The sequence below is a fragment of the Periophthalmus magnuspinnatus genome, chromosome 8, assembly GCF_009829125.3.
Source record: "Periophthalmus magnuspinnatus isolate fPerMag1 chromosome 8, fPerMag1.2.pri, whole genome shotgun sequence".
NCBI classification, from domain to species: domain Eukaryota; kingdom Metazoa; phylum Chordata; class Actinopteri; order Gobiiformes; family Gobiidae; genus Periophthalmus; species Periophthalmus magnuspinnatus.
The window spans coordinates 2,187,507-2,203,467 of record NC_047133.1 but is presented as its reverse complement, the minus strand read 5'-3'; the positions used below and the strand labels follow the sequence as shown (position 1 = coordinate 2,203,467).

The following is a 15,961-nucleotide window of genomic DNA, read 5'->3' as shown; positions in this document are numbered from 1 at the left end:
TCTATTGATTTAATATATTTTTAAGGTTTTTATGATAGAAATTCCACAACAAAATCCAACATAATATAATAAATAATGTTCCTTGTAAATAAAATAAGTACAAAGAAACAAACTAAATGCTAATGACCCGAATAAATGTTAATACTTAAAGAAATATACGTCAAATAAATCAAATGTTGTATAAATATTGTACAGGAGACGCGGACGTCCCTTAGCCAATCAGGACGCAGAACACAATGCACGTTCATACGATGTAAAAAAACAGGACAATTGCACTAAAAAAAGTCTGCGAAACTGCAAAAGGTGAACTGAGATACAGCGAGGGGCCACTGTACTACGGAATATTCCAAAGAAACAAGAACCGCTCCTTTTTTTCTGGTTTGTTTGTTTATTTTAGACTGAAAATGACATTGTTGCTAATAAATCCACTTTACGAGCTGTGATTTCAGTGAATGTTTTACAAAACCCTGTAAAAAAACGACAGTGATTCTTTGTTCCAAACCAGCGCGATGTGAAATTAAAAATAAGATCATCACGGCACGAAGTATTTGTCAAAAATAAAGTCAACTCTGTTCAACTACGTCAGACGTGCCAGAAATAAACGGCTGGAAGAAAATCTCAAAGCTATTTTCTTTTGGGAATAACAGAGTAAGAACAGCTAAAGCAAACGGGCGATAAAGGCGAGATGAAGTCTGCGAAGAAGAAGAGGAGGACGACGGGATAAGGACGGTGGATTAAATAAACTGTAGAGTCAGGGAATTGGAAATGAAGGTCATGTGGAAAAACTGGAGGTACAGGAGACACGGAGATACAGGCAGGACGGGAACGATGGGACGGGCGGATATCGGTCGCATTATCCAGCGCCCGGGAACGTCAAGACTAATCCGGACAGAATAATGCCATTTAGAATTATGGAGACATTAGAGCGATCGAAACGCACAAAACGGATCATCTGAGGAGAAGAATGAGACGTAATCTGTTTGATTCAGACAATTTATTTTATTCAAATAATCGACTTTATCCAAACTATTTTATTCATGTTTTAGAGATTTTCATTTTAGTCATTTTAAAACTAATCCTGGTTTGGACCTGGTTCATCTTTGGTATAGTCCTGCATGGTTTAGACCTGGTTTAGACCTGGTTTAGACCCGGTTTAGACCCGGTTTAGACCCGGTTTAGACCCGGTTTAGACCCGGTTTAGACCCGGTTTAGACCCGGTTTAGACTTGGTTTAGACTTGGTTTAGCCCTGGTTTAGCCCTGGTTTAGTCCTGGTTTAGACTTGGTTTAGACTTGGTTTAGACTTGGTTTAGACTTGGTTCTGTCTCGGCTCTTTAGTACAGTCCTGCCTGGTTTAGTCCTGGTTTTGTCCTGGTTTAGTCCTCGTTTAGTCCTGGTTTAGTCCTGGTTTAGTCCTGGGTTAGACCTGGTTTAGTCCTGGTTTAGACCTGGTTTAGACCTGGTTTAGTCCTGGTTTAGCTCAAATCAGCTGGAGCTCTGTTCATATTTAAGATCAAAATGAAAAGTTTGAGCTAAAATCATTAACCCTGAAAAGTCACATACAGACGTTTGACACAGTCCAGACGTTTAGATCTTGAACTGCATTTAAGTTAAAAGGATAAAATTTAAGAAGAAAGAAAACAGAGACTGGGAGGCACAAAACAACAAATGCAAATGAATTTCACTATAAAAGTTTTATCTCCCACAGAAAAGAGAAACGCTAAAAGAAAAATGAAAGTGGTAAACCAGAAATTAATGTGAGAAAGTTTGGACACGGGACAGTGTCCTCATAAAACAGAGACAGAAAAACTAGTCCTGGATCAGCTTTGGTTTAGTCCTGGTTTAGTCCTGGTTTAGACCTGGTTTAGTCCTGGGTTAGTCCTGGTTTAGTCCTGGTTTAGACCTGGTTTAGTCCTGGTTTAGTCCTGGTTTAGACCTGGTTCTGTCTCGGCTCTTTAGTACAGTCCTGCCTGGTTTAGACCTGGTTTAGACCTGGTTTAGTCCTGGTTTAGACCTGGTTTAGTCCTGGTTTAGACCTGGTTTAGTCCTGATTTAGACCTGGGTTAGTCCTGGTTTAGACCTGGTTTAGTCCTGGTTTAGACCTGGTTTAGTCCTGATTTAGACCTGGGTTAGTCCTGGTTTAGACCTGGTTTAGACCTGGTTTAGACCTGGTTTAGACCTGGTTTAGTCCTGGTTTAGTCCTGGTTTAGACCTGGTTTAGACCTTGATCATCTTTGGAAAAAGGAAACGTTAAAACAAAAATGAGAGCTGTAGTTCCAGAGAGACTGTTATAAAGTTTAAACACTGGACACTACAGTATAGTCTCGTATATCTTCATATATTCTCGTATATTCTTGTATATTCTCGTATTTTCTCGTATATTCTTGTATAGTCTCGTATATTCTCGTATATTCTTGTATATTCTCGTATTTTCTCGTATATTCTTGTATAGTCTCGTATATTCTCATATATTCTTGTATATTCTCGTATTTTCTTGTATATTCTCGTATTTTCTCGTACATCCTCGTGCTGCAGTCGCTCAGTGGTTTGAGCTGTAGAGAAAACGTGGAGTTTGCGCTGGGGTCAGATCCTCGTGCTCCGTGTGACGGACGTTCCACCTCGACGTCGCCGCTGAGACCCGCTGAGTGCAAACCGTGAAAACTCAACATGATTTAAAAGGCACGTTTTTATCTCGTCTGCCCGTAAAAAATGCTAAATGGGCAAACAATATAACAATCCATGGAGCACGCGGCTGATACGAGCGTGAGTGAAGGGGAGCACCGGGGGCGACGGACCACGATACAGACGGATTTAAAGTCAGATGCAATTTAGTTTGACTTCGGGATGGAGCGCAGTAAAAAGTGACAGTTAAATCAGTTCTATTAAGTTGTTAAAGGCTAATGGACACTCAAGTACAAACATACAAGGGCACGAATAAAAACAAAAGTAAAAAACGTGTCCAGAAAACGAAGTTAAGTCGCGTTTCACAGCAGTTTACTCACATAATACTACAGAATATTCCAGTATATGACATTTTCATGGACAGAGGTGGTGCTGTTGTTGCTGATTTTTGGATTTCTGAGAAGATTGAACTCCAGAAACACGACAAAAAGACGATAAACCGGGACGAGGGGCCGTTCTGCTGTGGGATACTTGCATAACGTTTCAGTATTCTCCCCGGCGCTGACCTTCTGCTGGAGCGTATAATCGGAGTCGTATCTTTAAACCTTATGGATATCCCGTCTATCACCTGGGACCTTTTTTATTTTCGTGGAGAGAATTAGTCCCTTTCCACACGACTCCTATATAAATCTATAGGTGACTCCCCAAAGACTCGAGCTTTAAGTGGCTTTGAGGAACTAGGTCACACCCACATCCCATTTCAATTTTCTTCATTTTCAGAATAAGACGTGGCTCTAAAATAAGAAAAGTCTAAGTCCCCCCCCTGCTCCCGTTCGTCCCATCTGACCAAAGCTTTGTTAATGATCTCATTTAAGGGGTCAGGAGTTTTATAATTGGACGTGGGCCCCCTCCTGGCGTCCCGGGATAACCTCCGCATCTCTGAAGTTAGAACGCACTCACTGACCTTGACAAAAATCCGCTCACGCATGTCACGGAGTCGCAGCAAACTCACGGAGATTCAAGCAGCAAGCAAGATTATACGCATTTGTAAAACAGTTATTGAAATTGAGCCGTTTTGATGTTAAATACTATAAACGTGACTCAGCTGTGTCCCCAGAGACGAGGGAAACGGTCAAATCAAAGACAGCGTTTCCTTAAAAACTGTATAAAGCTGATTTTTTAATAAATACAGACACATTGGACTCGACGGACAAACTGTTCATGTGACAAACTCATGACGTTTTGGTTCTTAAGAATCAAACGAGATCAGAAAACAGAATGAACCTCACACGAGTCTCATTTGTGTTGCCAGTTTCAATAAAATCCAGTTGGTTTAAACCTAAAATGACTCCGTCTGAATATCACTACATAAACCCCAAAACCTGAGGACAGTCATGATTCTGAGCCTTTTCTGTTTGTTTTACAGAAGATGTTAATGCTTAGCCTGGAGTGTTCCACAGAATTAAACTTATTAATCTAACGTTTATGTGATTAGATCTGTGCCTGGTCTTGCTTAACTGCAGAGCTTCTAACTCATCCACAGAGCTTCTAACTCATCCACAAAGCTTCTAACGTATCCACAGAGCTTCTAACTCATCCACAGAGCTTCTAACTCATCCACGGAGCTTCTAACTCATCCACAAAGCTTCTAACGTATCCACAGAGCTTCTAACTCATCCACGGAGCTTCTAACTCGTCCACGGAGCTTCTAACTCGTCCACAAAGCTTCTAACGTATCCACAGAGCTTCTAACTCATTCACAGAGCTTTTAACTCATTCACAGAGCTTCTAACGTGTCCACAGAGCTTCTAACTCGTCCACAGAGCTTCTAACTCATCCACGGAGCTTCTAACGTATCCACAGAGCTTCTAACTCATCCACAGAGCTTCTAACTCATCCACGGAGCTTCTAACTCATCCACGGAGCTTCTAACCTTTCTAAAACAAAAGAAAAAACCTCCGTTTTCAAGGACCACAGGTAAAATAACGTCTTGAGGAAACCGTCCCTTTTCTTTCACACTCCACATTTGTAAGCAGCACGGCACAAACATCTTAATGAGAGAACACGGAGCCAAAATCACACAAACTTGGCTCAGATTTGTTAAACAGCTCTAACAACTCATCCATCACTTCAGAACATCGTGCTCGCTTCCTCCTCTGCAGATTGTTAAACCCAGTACAAATCTGCGCCGCTCTGATCCTATCATTTATTTAAATATTCTCCCAGTGTCGGCACGAGGTGTTTCAGTCGACCCTGTTCACGTCACGCTCTTAATTTCCCATTAGCGAGCGGCTCTGTTCCAGTCGTGGTGCTGTCGGCGCGCACATGCTAACGCCGTTTGGAGACGTCTCTTTGATTACCCCAGGTGCCTCCCCCCAGAACATGAAACATACGCAATTTTACAACGAGAGCAGTTTCCTTTTGTGGAGTTTAAGTTTGTGTTTGAGTCGAGGTCTGGACGGTGTCGTTTAAACACAGCTGTGGTTATTGTAAAGTGTTAGCAAATACATAAAATTACCCCTGATGTCCATTATTATATCAAAAAAGCAACAATCGCCACATAGAATCAGCAAAAACAACTTGGTTCGGTTTGTTTTCTTTTTATTTTAGAGCTTTTTACACCTGAAATAATAAACTTTAAGCCATAATTCAGTAAGTTAAGACTATGATTTCACCTCAAACTTCAACAACGAACCTAAAACTAAACACATTAAGTGAAAATGTAAAGGTTTTGTCACTGCAAGAAAAGCAAAACACCTGTAACTTTATCGACAAACGGGATAATTAGCAAAACCTGTGTAAAAACAAGTTATGCAAGTCTAAATTACAGTTCAAATCAAGGTATTTATTGTATATTTTGTGACTTATAACAACAACATGTGAGGTTTAAGTTGAGTTAAGCACATGACCAAACAGACTTGTGAATTTTACTTCCTGTTTTTAATCTCGAGCGCTTTTACTTCTCGTTTTTAGCTGATGAATTTACAAACTGACGACTCAAGCAAACACGCACCAAGCTTTACATTATTGACCTTATCCCGCCCACTTTTTCCTCTAAACGCTCCAAACTGCACTTTCTATGTGGTGGAACTTCCTGTTGAGCAGATATCTACCCTTTTCAAGAATTTGAGAAACGTTTCAGCTCAAAAATCCGATATAAAGTGAGTTGATTTGTGTAAAATTTGTGTCGACGCTGTACAGATTCACTGGGACGCTTTAAAACAGCTCTGGAAAACTGTATAGAATTTATTTGCCGGATGAAAAATAACGTAAATCCAATGAAAAATGGCGGCGCGAACGGAAAATTTAAAGGACAGAGACGCGTGGAATCAGGTAGTTTGGAGGTGTCCACGGGAAGCGGGAGGACAACACTGAACACAGCAGGTGGACGGAGTAAGTCCTGTCCTGGAAGTGTCGTTTTTAGTTTTGTTTTTCGGGCTCTGGCAGGGTGGAGGGTGGAGGGTGGATGGGTGGAGGTGGAGGGTGGATGGGTTGTCAGAACTTTAGATTTAAACTGTACAGAACGTTTGACTGACCCGCTCCTCGTGTTTACAGACCGGACACTGAGTTTAACTTATGTTTTATCATCAGGTCTGGTTGTTTTTATTTTCATATTTTAGATTTTTTAATAAATTACTTTGTGTTTGTTTTCACTGCTCAGCTTCTTTTACAACTGTTAGGATTTTTATTGGGTTTATTCGACTAAACCAGGACTAAACTAAGACTAAACAAGGACTAAAGCAGGACTGAACTAAGACTAAACCAGGACTAAACTAAGACTAAACCAGGACTGAACTAAGACTAAACCAGGACTAAACTAAAACTAAACAAGGACTAAAGCAGGACTAAACCAGGACTGAACTAAGACTAAACCAGGACTAAAGCAGGACTAAACCAGGACTAAAGCAGGACTGAACTAAGACTAAACCAGGACTAAAGCAGGACTAAACCAGGACTAAAGCAGGACTGAACTAAGACTAAACCAGGACTAAACTAAAACTAAACAAGGACTAAAGCAGGACTAAACCAGGACTAAAACAAAACTAAACCAGGACTGAACTAAGACTAAACCAGGACTAAAGCAGGACTAAACCAGGACTAAAGCAGGACTAAACCAGGACTGAACTAAGACTAAACCAGGGGACTAAACCAGGACTAAACCAGGACTAAACCAGGACTAAAACAGGACTAAACCAGGACTGAACTAAGACTAAACCAGGACTAAAGCAGGACTAAACCAGGACTAAACCAGGACTAAACATGTTGAATCAATGTTTGAGTTTTGTTCAGTTTAAACCTGGAACTTTGACGATGTTTAAATCCAGACTCAAACTGTTCTGTTTATCTGTGAATGTGACTGAAAGGGGTTTATTCTGCACTTTTCTCCTTTAGGGTTAATTTTATTTGTGATTATTTATGTTTTGATTTGTTGTATTATGATTTTAATGTCTTTCTTATTCTGTAAAACACTTTAAATCACTTACTGCTGCACAAATCTTACCTTGTCTTAACCAAAAACTAGCTGACGTCGCTTATATTTTAACCGCTCTCGGCCACACGACACGTCCATTAGCTCAGATGCCCTCCCGGCTGCGTTTGACCTTGGCGACGGGAGGGAGGGGCGGGCGATGGGGAGGAGTTGCCAATCACCGCCTCCCCTGTGACATTGAGGCGTTCTGTTGTGCACATAAACGTGATTGTCTGCGCAGCGGGAGGCCGGAACAATTTCCAAACGTGAAGATTTCAGCCGCGGCGTCGAGAACGTTCTCATCAGCGGAGGGGAACATATGTCTGTAAACGGGACGCTGTTGTGAACCTGCACGGCCGAGCTCTGAGCCGCCGTGGTGCAATTAGGCTGTGACAAGGCGCCAGCGTGCGGTCATCATTCATCCTGCGATTTACATACAATACGTCTGATATGTTCAAACGGGACGTACGCAAATCATCCGAGCAAAGTAATAAGAAGTGAATTTGTAAAGCACAGGCAATTCACCGCTAGAAATCATATTATCCTGTGATTTATTGGTGAGTTTTTAGTTCAATGTGGGAGTTAAACGTGCTCTACCGGGTTTTTACAGTCTTAAAATGTGAAAAACTAGTTTATTTTGAAAGGTTTGCAGTGCTGCACAGTTTGGTTTTTTTCATTTTCCTGCGTACATGTTTTACAACTAACAAAGTATGAAAAAAAATCAAGAAACTGTGAAATCTGAGCAAATAAAACAGATGATTGAGCAGAGGGCTGTGGAGTGAACTAGTCTAATATGAGTACGCTTTGAAATATCAGAATGAGTAAGGTGAAAATGCAGGGCCGGTCCAGACTATAATCAGACTGAGCAGCTGCTTAGGGCCCCGAGGTCAGCAGGGGGCCCCCAAGAGCTAAAAAATGTATATTGAAAATAATATAATACATCAAGTTTTATTGGACATGGGGCTTGTGTGTTTACAGCCTAAATATCCCTCTAAAACATTTTACATTTGTTTTATATCTATAGTAGTAAAATATCTGCTGCTGCTACGTTTGTTTTTGAGTCGGGCAGAGGTGAGGGCAGCTCTGTGTTTACACCGACACAAGGACCCGACATAATGTAAGAAACACTGTCACAACTGGAACACATTAAAATCCACCAGAAACGAAGAAAAAATGTGTAGAATTTAAAAAATCGTTTGTGTTCTGTCCTTGTGACTGTGGTACTTGTGACATTCTGGATGTTTTCAGTCTGATGTTGTTCTGATAAAAACAAAAACAACTGGTTAAAGTGATGAGAGCAGAGTCAGAATGTGAATCAACAACAGCTGAACCAGGAGGGGGCCCCAGAGACACATTCAGCTTAGGGCCCCCTGAAAGCTGGAGCCGGCCCTGAGAAAATGTATGAACTTTAAAAACGCAGAGGAATACTTGGCGAATTTGCCCCTACTGACATGACGAAGTGTTGACCTCTGGAAAGACAGAAGGTGTAAATATAGAAGATTACTCAAGGGTAAAACATTGAATTAACTAAAATTCGACAGGTTTTTAGACGATTATGTGAGTTCCAGTTTTAGTCCAAAGCAATATTTTAAAGTTCTGGTTCAGGTGAAGTTAAACTATTGATCTGCCTATAATATTTTACCAAACTGAAGTTCAACTCAAAGCTTCTTCTGGATTTTTCATGTTGTCCACTCTGCTCGTCAGTATAGAAGTAATCACTGCAAGTAATCTCTCTGAAACAGGTTGAACCGTCTCTAAACGTTGCTCTAAATGACTTTTTTTCTTTGTCTTTCTACCCACCTCTTCACTTTAATTAAAACCTATTTAAATACGGGCCCTTAACGGCGACCTGATCTTGCTTCCTGTGTCAAAATGAGATGGAAATAGTGCAGGCGCGACCTCCGGAATGGCATTTTAATCACTCCAACAAGCTCTTCTGCTGAAACGCTTTAGCGACCGTGGGTTAGACAAGAGCTGGACTGCACACAGGTGGAGGGGGAGGAGGTGGAGGAGGTGGAGGAGGAGGTGGTAGATGAATGATCACATGTGTTTGAGATACAATGGGCGTGGATAGGTACACGGGAACGAAGGTCAGGATGAATCTGAAGAACATCAACTCATTAAGACACACAATAGTTGAGTTATAACAGTCGTCATCTTTCATATGAATAAATATCTGTTAATAACCGCGGTATAAGCATGAATATGGCAGTAAATACATGAAATACAGCATGAAGAGCATTGCAGATCCACACAGAGGAACGTATCCAAGTGTAGAAGGTAAACGGATGCATTTATAAAGCACTTTCCCATCTTCAATGTTCTAATAACTTCAAAAAAAATTCATTCATTCAACCTGTGGGTCTGTGGATCACTTTACCGACAATGATTTATGACGAGAGTGGGATTAGAACGGTCACCCCGGGGTCAGAGTGCAGTGCCGCTCTGACGTGGCGACTGTAGTAGTTCAGTGTAGTGCAGTGTGGGGCAGGAGCTGATGGAGGCGCCACAAAAATCTGGATTAAATTCGTCCTTTTCTCTTCATAAGTAAATAGTTGTGAGGTGAACACGTTGTCTCGGGCGTGCAATTTAAAGACAGTGACCACAACAACAAAACACAACAGTGAAGTACCCTAAATTTCGGACTATAACCCGTGACTTTTTCCCCCCACGCTTTGAACCCTGCGGCCGATACAACGGTGCGGCTTATTTATAGAATTTTACTGGATAACGGCCACCGGGGGGCGCTCTCTAGCTGTAAACGTAAACGTGAGACAGATGTGGGGAAAGATTATGAGCTGAAGAATTCACTAGTTTTGATTTTGAACTGTCATTTTGGGCATTTCATGGAAAAGACGCAAGGAAATGGATATGATGCAGTTTTTTAAATAAAGAAGGAAATAGAGCCACTGCACGTAAGTTTGAATCAAAGAAGGAAATAGAGCCACTGCACGTAAGTTTGACCATTAAAGAAGGAAACAGAGCCACTGCACGTGAGCTCGGCATCAATGAATCCAACTTGGTCAATCTAAAAAGACGACAAAAGCTTTCAGAGGAAATAAAAGCAGAGGCCCGTGTTGGTACAGCTTTATTTTCTAAACCTGCAGGTGTGTTCATCCCGTGTTGATGTCGTGTCGGTGCCAATTTCCAGGCACAGTTTAAAAAAAACATGTCCGTGCACCGTCTTTCTGTGTAAATATCTCATGTTACAATATGAAAACCTGCGGCTTATATTCAGGTGCGCTCTATAGTCCGAAATGTACGGTAACTAAACCGGTCCCACTCTGGAGTCGAAGCTGGACGGGCGCAGTCTGAGCGAGGCGTCCTGAGCGAGGCGTCAGCGCTCAGATTATAAGTCACTTATCGTCTGTTGTCTGTTCTTATAACTTCAACAACAGCCATACATCATCGTGTCACCTGTCTGTCATTATCAGCCAATCACAGCCTGTTACTTTTACATCTGTCACGTCCTGTAAATGCAGAACCATCAGCCTCCTCAGACACTCCACCTTCTCTGCTGTGTTCATTATCCCTTTTGAGGACTTTTCCCTAACAAACCCATGATTCATCACAATAAAGTTCAAATTAAAAGCGTTCCATGGTTGGTTAAAGTGCGCACACAGATCTGATGACTCATTAGACACAAGGACACACGTCTCTGGCCTCATAAACCGCCACTTAGTAACTCAGGCACACGAGACGCTCCCACAGTCGCCTTTTACATGTATCCACTGTAAAAAAAAAAGCACATTTTTACCACAGTCCTGAGATTTTTGTCGTTTTTATGTGAGTTGAGTAAAAACGCACAGCAGCAGAGCCAGCGGTGCAAGAGGCAGCTGAAAGTTAATCATCAAGTGTTCATTCTGACCACGTTCAGACCACAAAGTCGCACACAAACCCGAGCTTCTGCACCTCCACTCGTCCTCCTTTCCCTCCTCCTCCTCCTCTTCCTCCTCTTCCTCACCGGTCCCATTCCCAAAGACATATGTAGATTAAAAAGCATCGCAGGAGTACAATGTATTCCGCTATTACTGATGTGGGACCTGCTGCACCGACGGAACAGAACCAGCAGCAGCAGAACACGCACAGCTCCCAACAGCTCCTCTACAATATAATAGAATATATAACAGAATATATAACAGAATATATAATAGAATATCGCAACGTTTGTAGTTTGTTTAAGTCAAAGTTAGTCACTGCCAACACGACAGATCCACAAATGGTCAAAGAAATTAGTAAAGAAACTTAAAAATGTATACAAGCAGTCAGAAGGTTTGTGTTTTTTCTTTAGTTTTGCTACTTTCTACATTTTATATACAAACAGAAGACATCAAATATATGAAGCAAGACGTATGGAATCATGTACTAAAGAAAAAAAGTGAAATAACTCGCTATTTTTAAACTATATTTTATTTTGAAACACTCGAATTATCCACAGTTCTGTTCACACTGCTGCAAACCCTCAGTGTCTCAAGGAGCTTTTTGATCAAGTCCCTTTGATGGTTTTCACTTCAGGGTCAAGAAAAGAGGCCAGGGTCAAAGTACAAACCAGGGTTCAAAGCAAAGGGGAGCTATTTTTAATTTTTTTAAGTCTAAAACAAGTTTGGAGTTATTTTGGGTTTATCTTTTGTTTGATACTTTCCATATGTGTCATAGTTTTGATGCTTCAGTGAGAATCTGCATTGTAATAATCATGAGAATGAGTGTCCAAACTTTTGACTGGTAGTGTAGAGATTTTTTTTCATTCTCAATTCAAAATGACACAGAAATAATCCCCAGTGCAAAAGCCAGGAGGGTGTGTGACTCATGTAAAGAATTGTACTTAAAATAATTGCACTGCACAATTTATGTTTTGAAATAATAATAATAATAATTTATTTTAAAATTTATTATTATTATTTTATTTTTTATTATTTTTTTTAATTTTTATATTATAGAAAGATTAGATTTTTTTAATTTTTTTTCAATAATTTCATCAGGACATCCCCCAAAAAATAAACTAAAAAATCCTCATGTCACCACAGAATGAAGGAGCAGCGTCTCTACCCAAAGCTCCACCAGCTCCTCAAGCCTCAAGTATCAACTATAGTAATAATAATAATTTATAGCATATTTCACCAGATAAACTCTGAAATAAACAGATTTCAGACACATTTACTCCAGTTTGCCAATGACACAGCCTATTTCTCGTTACAAAAGTGAAATAATCAGTAGCGAAACCAGCCTCTACACATCCAGGTCAAGTTAAAGATGCATTATGTAACATTTCTGGTGAGAGAAACCAGCTGTCTCCATTGAGATGCTAAATGTATCTATATTTCTTATTCAATTTCAGACATTTTACTCCAAAAAAAACCCCCAAACTTCTTAAAAAACCTGCTTTCTTACTGTGCGTGCGCTTGCCTCTTCACAGATCTGACCTGTACCTTGACCTGGTGACATCACGTACAAAATTTAACGCCATACAGTGGAACATTCTAGGATAAGCAATAACAACCAGGCCCCTAGAAAAACTTTACAACGCTCCTTTAACAACCGAACACGTGACGTCAACGCACTTTGCACAAATCACACCTTTTTTTTAAAACACGTTCTATTCCTCCGCACGTCCCCCGCTCTCCACATCTCCCCCTGACCCCAATACAGCTCTCCCCACTCTTTTACTACAATAGTTTTACTTGTTCAAAGCCAGTCCCTGATTAGCATTAAATCATACCTGTCTCTATGCCTCTCCACGGAGCCCTGAAGCTCTTTAACGGTAGATTCCCGTGAAGTGCGGCCAATTTGCTCCATGCATCAGGCTGGACTTTTATATCCAGCGTGGAATAGGTGATAAAGTTTATATGAGGGGTATTACGGCGCTGGTGGGGCGGGGGGGCGACAGAGGGGGTCGTGATCTGGGCTTATGGTCATGTGGGGTTGTGCTCGATCGAGTAGTAAAGCTCCAAGGCTGAATTCACATATTTCTTTAGACGGTTTTAGTGTCATTTTATTTGTTCTAATGGGCTGTGTACCACTTTTTTTGTGTTTTTTTGTTCTGTTCTCTGCACAGATCTGACCTGTAACTCCACGGATACTGTAAAGTTTTAAGGTTATACAGTGGATCGTTCTAGAAAAGCAGTGACATCTTTATAGAGACAAGTAGGTCACAGAGTCTCTACCAGAAAAGTAACACAGTGCAGCTTTAAAGAGTCAACACAGCCCAGCTTCATTTTTCATTTGTGTACATTTTTCACAACTTTAAACGAAATACAAAACTGTGTCGCCGTTTCCTCACATAGTTATCCTCCTGGGACCTGGCGTTCACATATTTGGACAACACATTTTGGGTTGTCTAGGCCACAAAACGATTTTTTTCTCTCTCTCTCTACAACAGGGGTGTCCAAACTACGGCCCGGGGGTCAAATGCGGCCCTCAGACCAGTTTTTATTGGCCCTCAAATCTTCAGGTGAACTGGCCCAATTGATCATAATCAGTACTTTTATGGCAAATTTGAGTAATCCACCAGTATAACCCAAATATCATCACATTTCATTGTCAAACAGACCTAATGTTAATTTATCAAGCCTTATTTAAAGTATGAAGACAAAACTATGTTAAATGCACCGTCTGAATTATCCACTGTATTGGTGGATAGTTCAGACGGATGGACGGTCTGTGGCCTGTATTTTTCAAGACCCTCAGTGAAAAGTGTTTGGGCTCCTCTGCTCTACAAGGTCCCGGTGTCCACATATGAGGACAGTATACTACCCCTTAGTGGCGACAGAAGAGTATGACATATTATAGTTCAGATTCAAGATGGACTTTGTTAAAGGCGCCTGTCTGCAGCTTCACATGAGACACTGTGTTCCAAGAGACACAATTGTTGTTTCTCATTTTGTTTTACTCAGGACAAAATGTTGCTGTGTTTCAGGCTCTTAATAAATATTTTTTTTTGCAAATTATTATTCAAATGTGACTTTATTTCGTTCTATCAAAATCACTAAAAAGTAGAACGAGTGTCCTCAAATGTGGAGGTCATTTTTCTCACAATGTAAAAGGTAAATAATGCAATTCTTCTCCAATCAACCAACCACAAACCAAATAATAAAGAGAAATTAATAAAACATGTGCGACACAAGAGCTCGAGTATAAGGAGGTTAAAGTGTGAACGCAGCCCAGGTTAATTTTTTTTCATAACTTTAAACCAAACACAAAACCGTGCAGCCGTTTCCTCACGTAGTTTTAACTTTGCAGTCGTTTTTTATGGCATCAAACATTCCAAACCATCATCGCACAAGTTTTCTTCTGCCATCACAAAACACTTAACGCACAACGACACAATAAACTGCCTCTTTTTTTCTCTCTTTCACCAAAACCTCCTCTGTCAGCGACCGATTTCGCGGCGCTGGACGACCCTTACCTTAATCTGACTGTTTATTTGTGTTGTTTTTTTTTATTACGTCTGCAGCGGCGCACAGCTTAGGGGAATTACAATCTACACAGAGCGAGCCACCAATCTATTTTAACAATGGATTTACAACAACAAAGGACTTGAGGATTGTATATTATCAATGAAGGATCAGAATGGGCTCTGTCTCTACTCCGGCAGCCAATCACGTCGTCCGACTCGGGTCCTGTTTTCTGAATGAGAGGAGGTTCACACATGCCATCGCTTCGCCGAGATAACATCTGTGTTTCGTTAAGTTCCACGTTCTATATCGCGCAATTCTTCTATATATATGCGCGGAATAATTTACTATAAAAGGTGACGGCGTACTGCATTTGTGAGTGTGTGTCATGCATCCTAATTAGACAGAAAATGCGTCCTTCATGGCGTAAAAAAAACTACAACCGTACTCCACCAACAACGTTAAAAAAAACAAAACAAAACACATCAGTCTGTCTTTTTTTCATCCATTCAAAAGCGTTACACAAACACGGACACGTACCTTTAGTGTTTGTCCCAACAACCTTCAGAAACAATCTGGCGAAAGAGCAAAGAGTGGCGGACGAGCGAGGGAGAAGTAAGAGAAGATAGAAGAAAGACGGGAAGAAAAAGGAAGGATAGAGAACGAGTGAGATAAAGTAGAGAAAGAGGAGACGAGACAAGAGAGGGAGCGAGGAGAAGTGGACGCACTCCGGGCTCTGCGATCCAAAGAGGAGGGATGAGGTGAGGGAAAGAGAGGAGGGAGAGAGAGAGAGAGAGAGGGTGCACCGGATTGGGATAGGACGGGACTGTGTGATGATGAGGATGATGATGAAGGAGAGGAGGGAGGAAGAGGATGGGTAAGCGGAGGGACGGAGGAGAGGCGAGAGGAGAATAGCTCGACTTTGATCTGGCTGAACGAGCGCTGAGGGGTTTTCTGAGGCGGTCGGTCGGTCACACGGGGTTGAAGTTTCTCACACGGGCGATGATGAAGAGGCGCGCAGAACGTGATGAAGAGGAGTTTAGGGGAACGTCCCAGCGGCTGGAGGTAAACGGTGGAAAATCATCTCTGCAGCTCTGTAGGTTTAAGGAGAGAAAAAAAAACAAAGTCAGGTAAAGTTTCTGTTTCGAATGCAGCTGTGGAGCGAATAAACCCCGTCACTAAAGCGGAGGATCATTGAGACGTTACCGATACGATACATAGGCCACGATACGATACCGATCTCGATAGAGTGCACTGTCGATTCGATACAATACAGTGAAAAATAAAGACTTTCAGGACATTTAATGATCAGCTCCATTTTCACATTAACGTACTAGAGCGGAACTACAGTAATGTCTCACTTTAAAGTACAGTCCAGTCTCAGTGGTAACTACTACAGTAATTACCAGTACAAACAGCAGTAAGTACCACAGAAAGTACCAGTAATTACCAGTACAAACAGCAGTAAGTACTACAGAAAGT

At 41.2% G+C, this 15,961-nt stretch overlaps 1 protein-coding gene across 1 annotated transcript in view; it reads right to left on the bottom strand.

The window, feature by feature from the left end:
• The window catches only part of pvalb6 (parvalbumin 6), a 73,726-nt gene extending 58,520 nt beyond the window's left edge, over positions 1-15,206 (bottom strand). The window contains exon 1 of the mRNA XM_055223741.1: positions 15,020-15,206. The gene's annotated coding sequence lies outside the window, so the exon portion shown is untranslated. The remainder of the gene's footprint in view (positions 1-15,019) is intronic.
• Between the last annotated feature and the right edge of the window lie 755 nt (positions 15,207-15,961).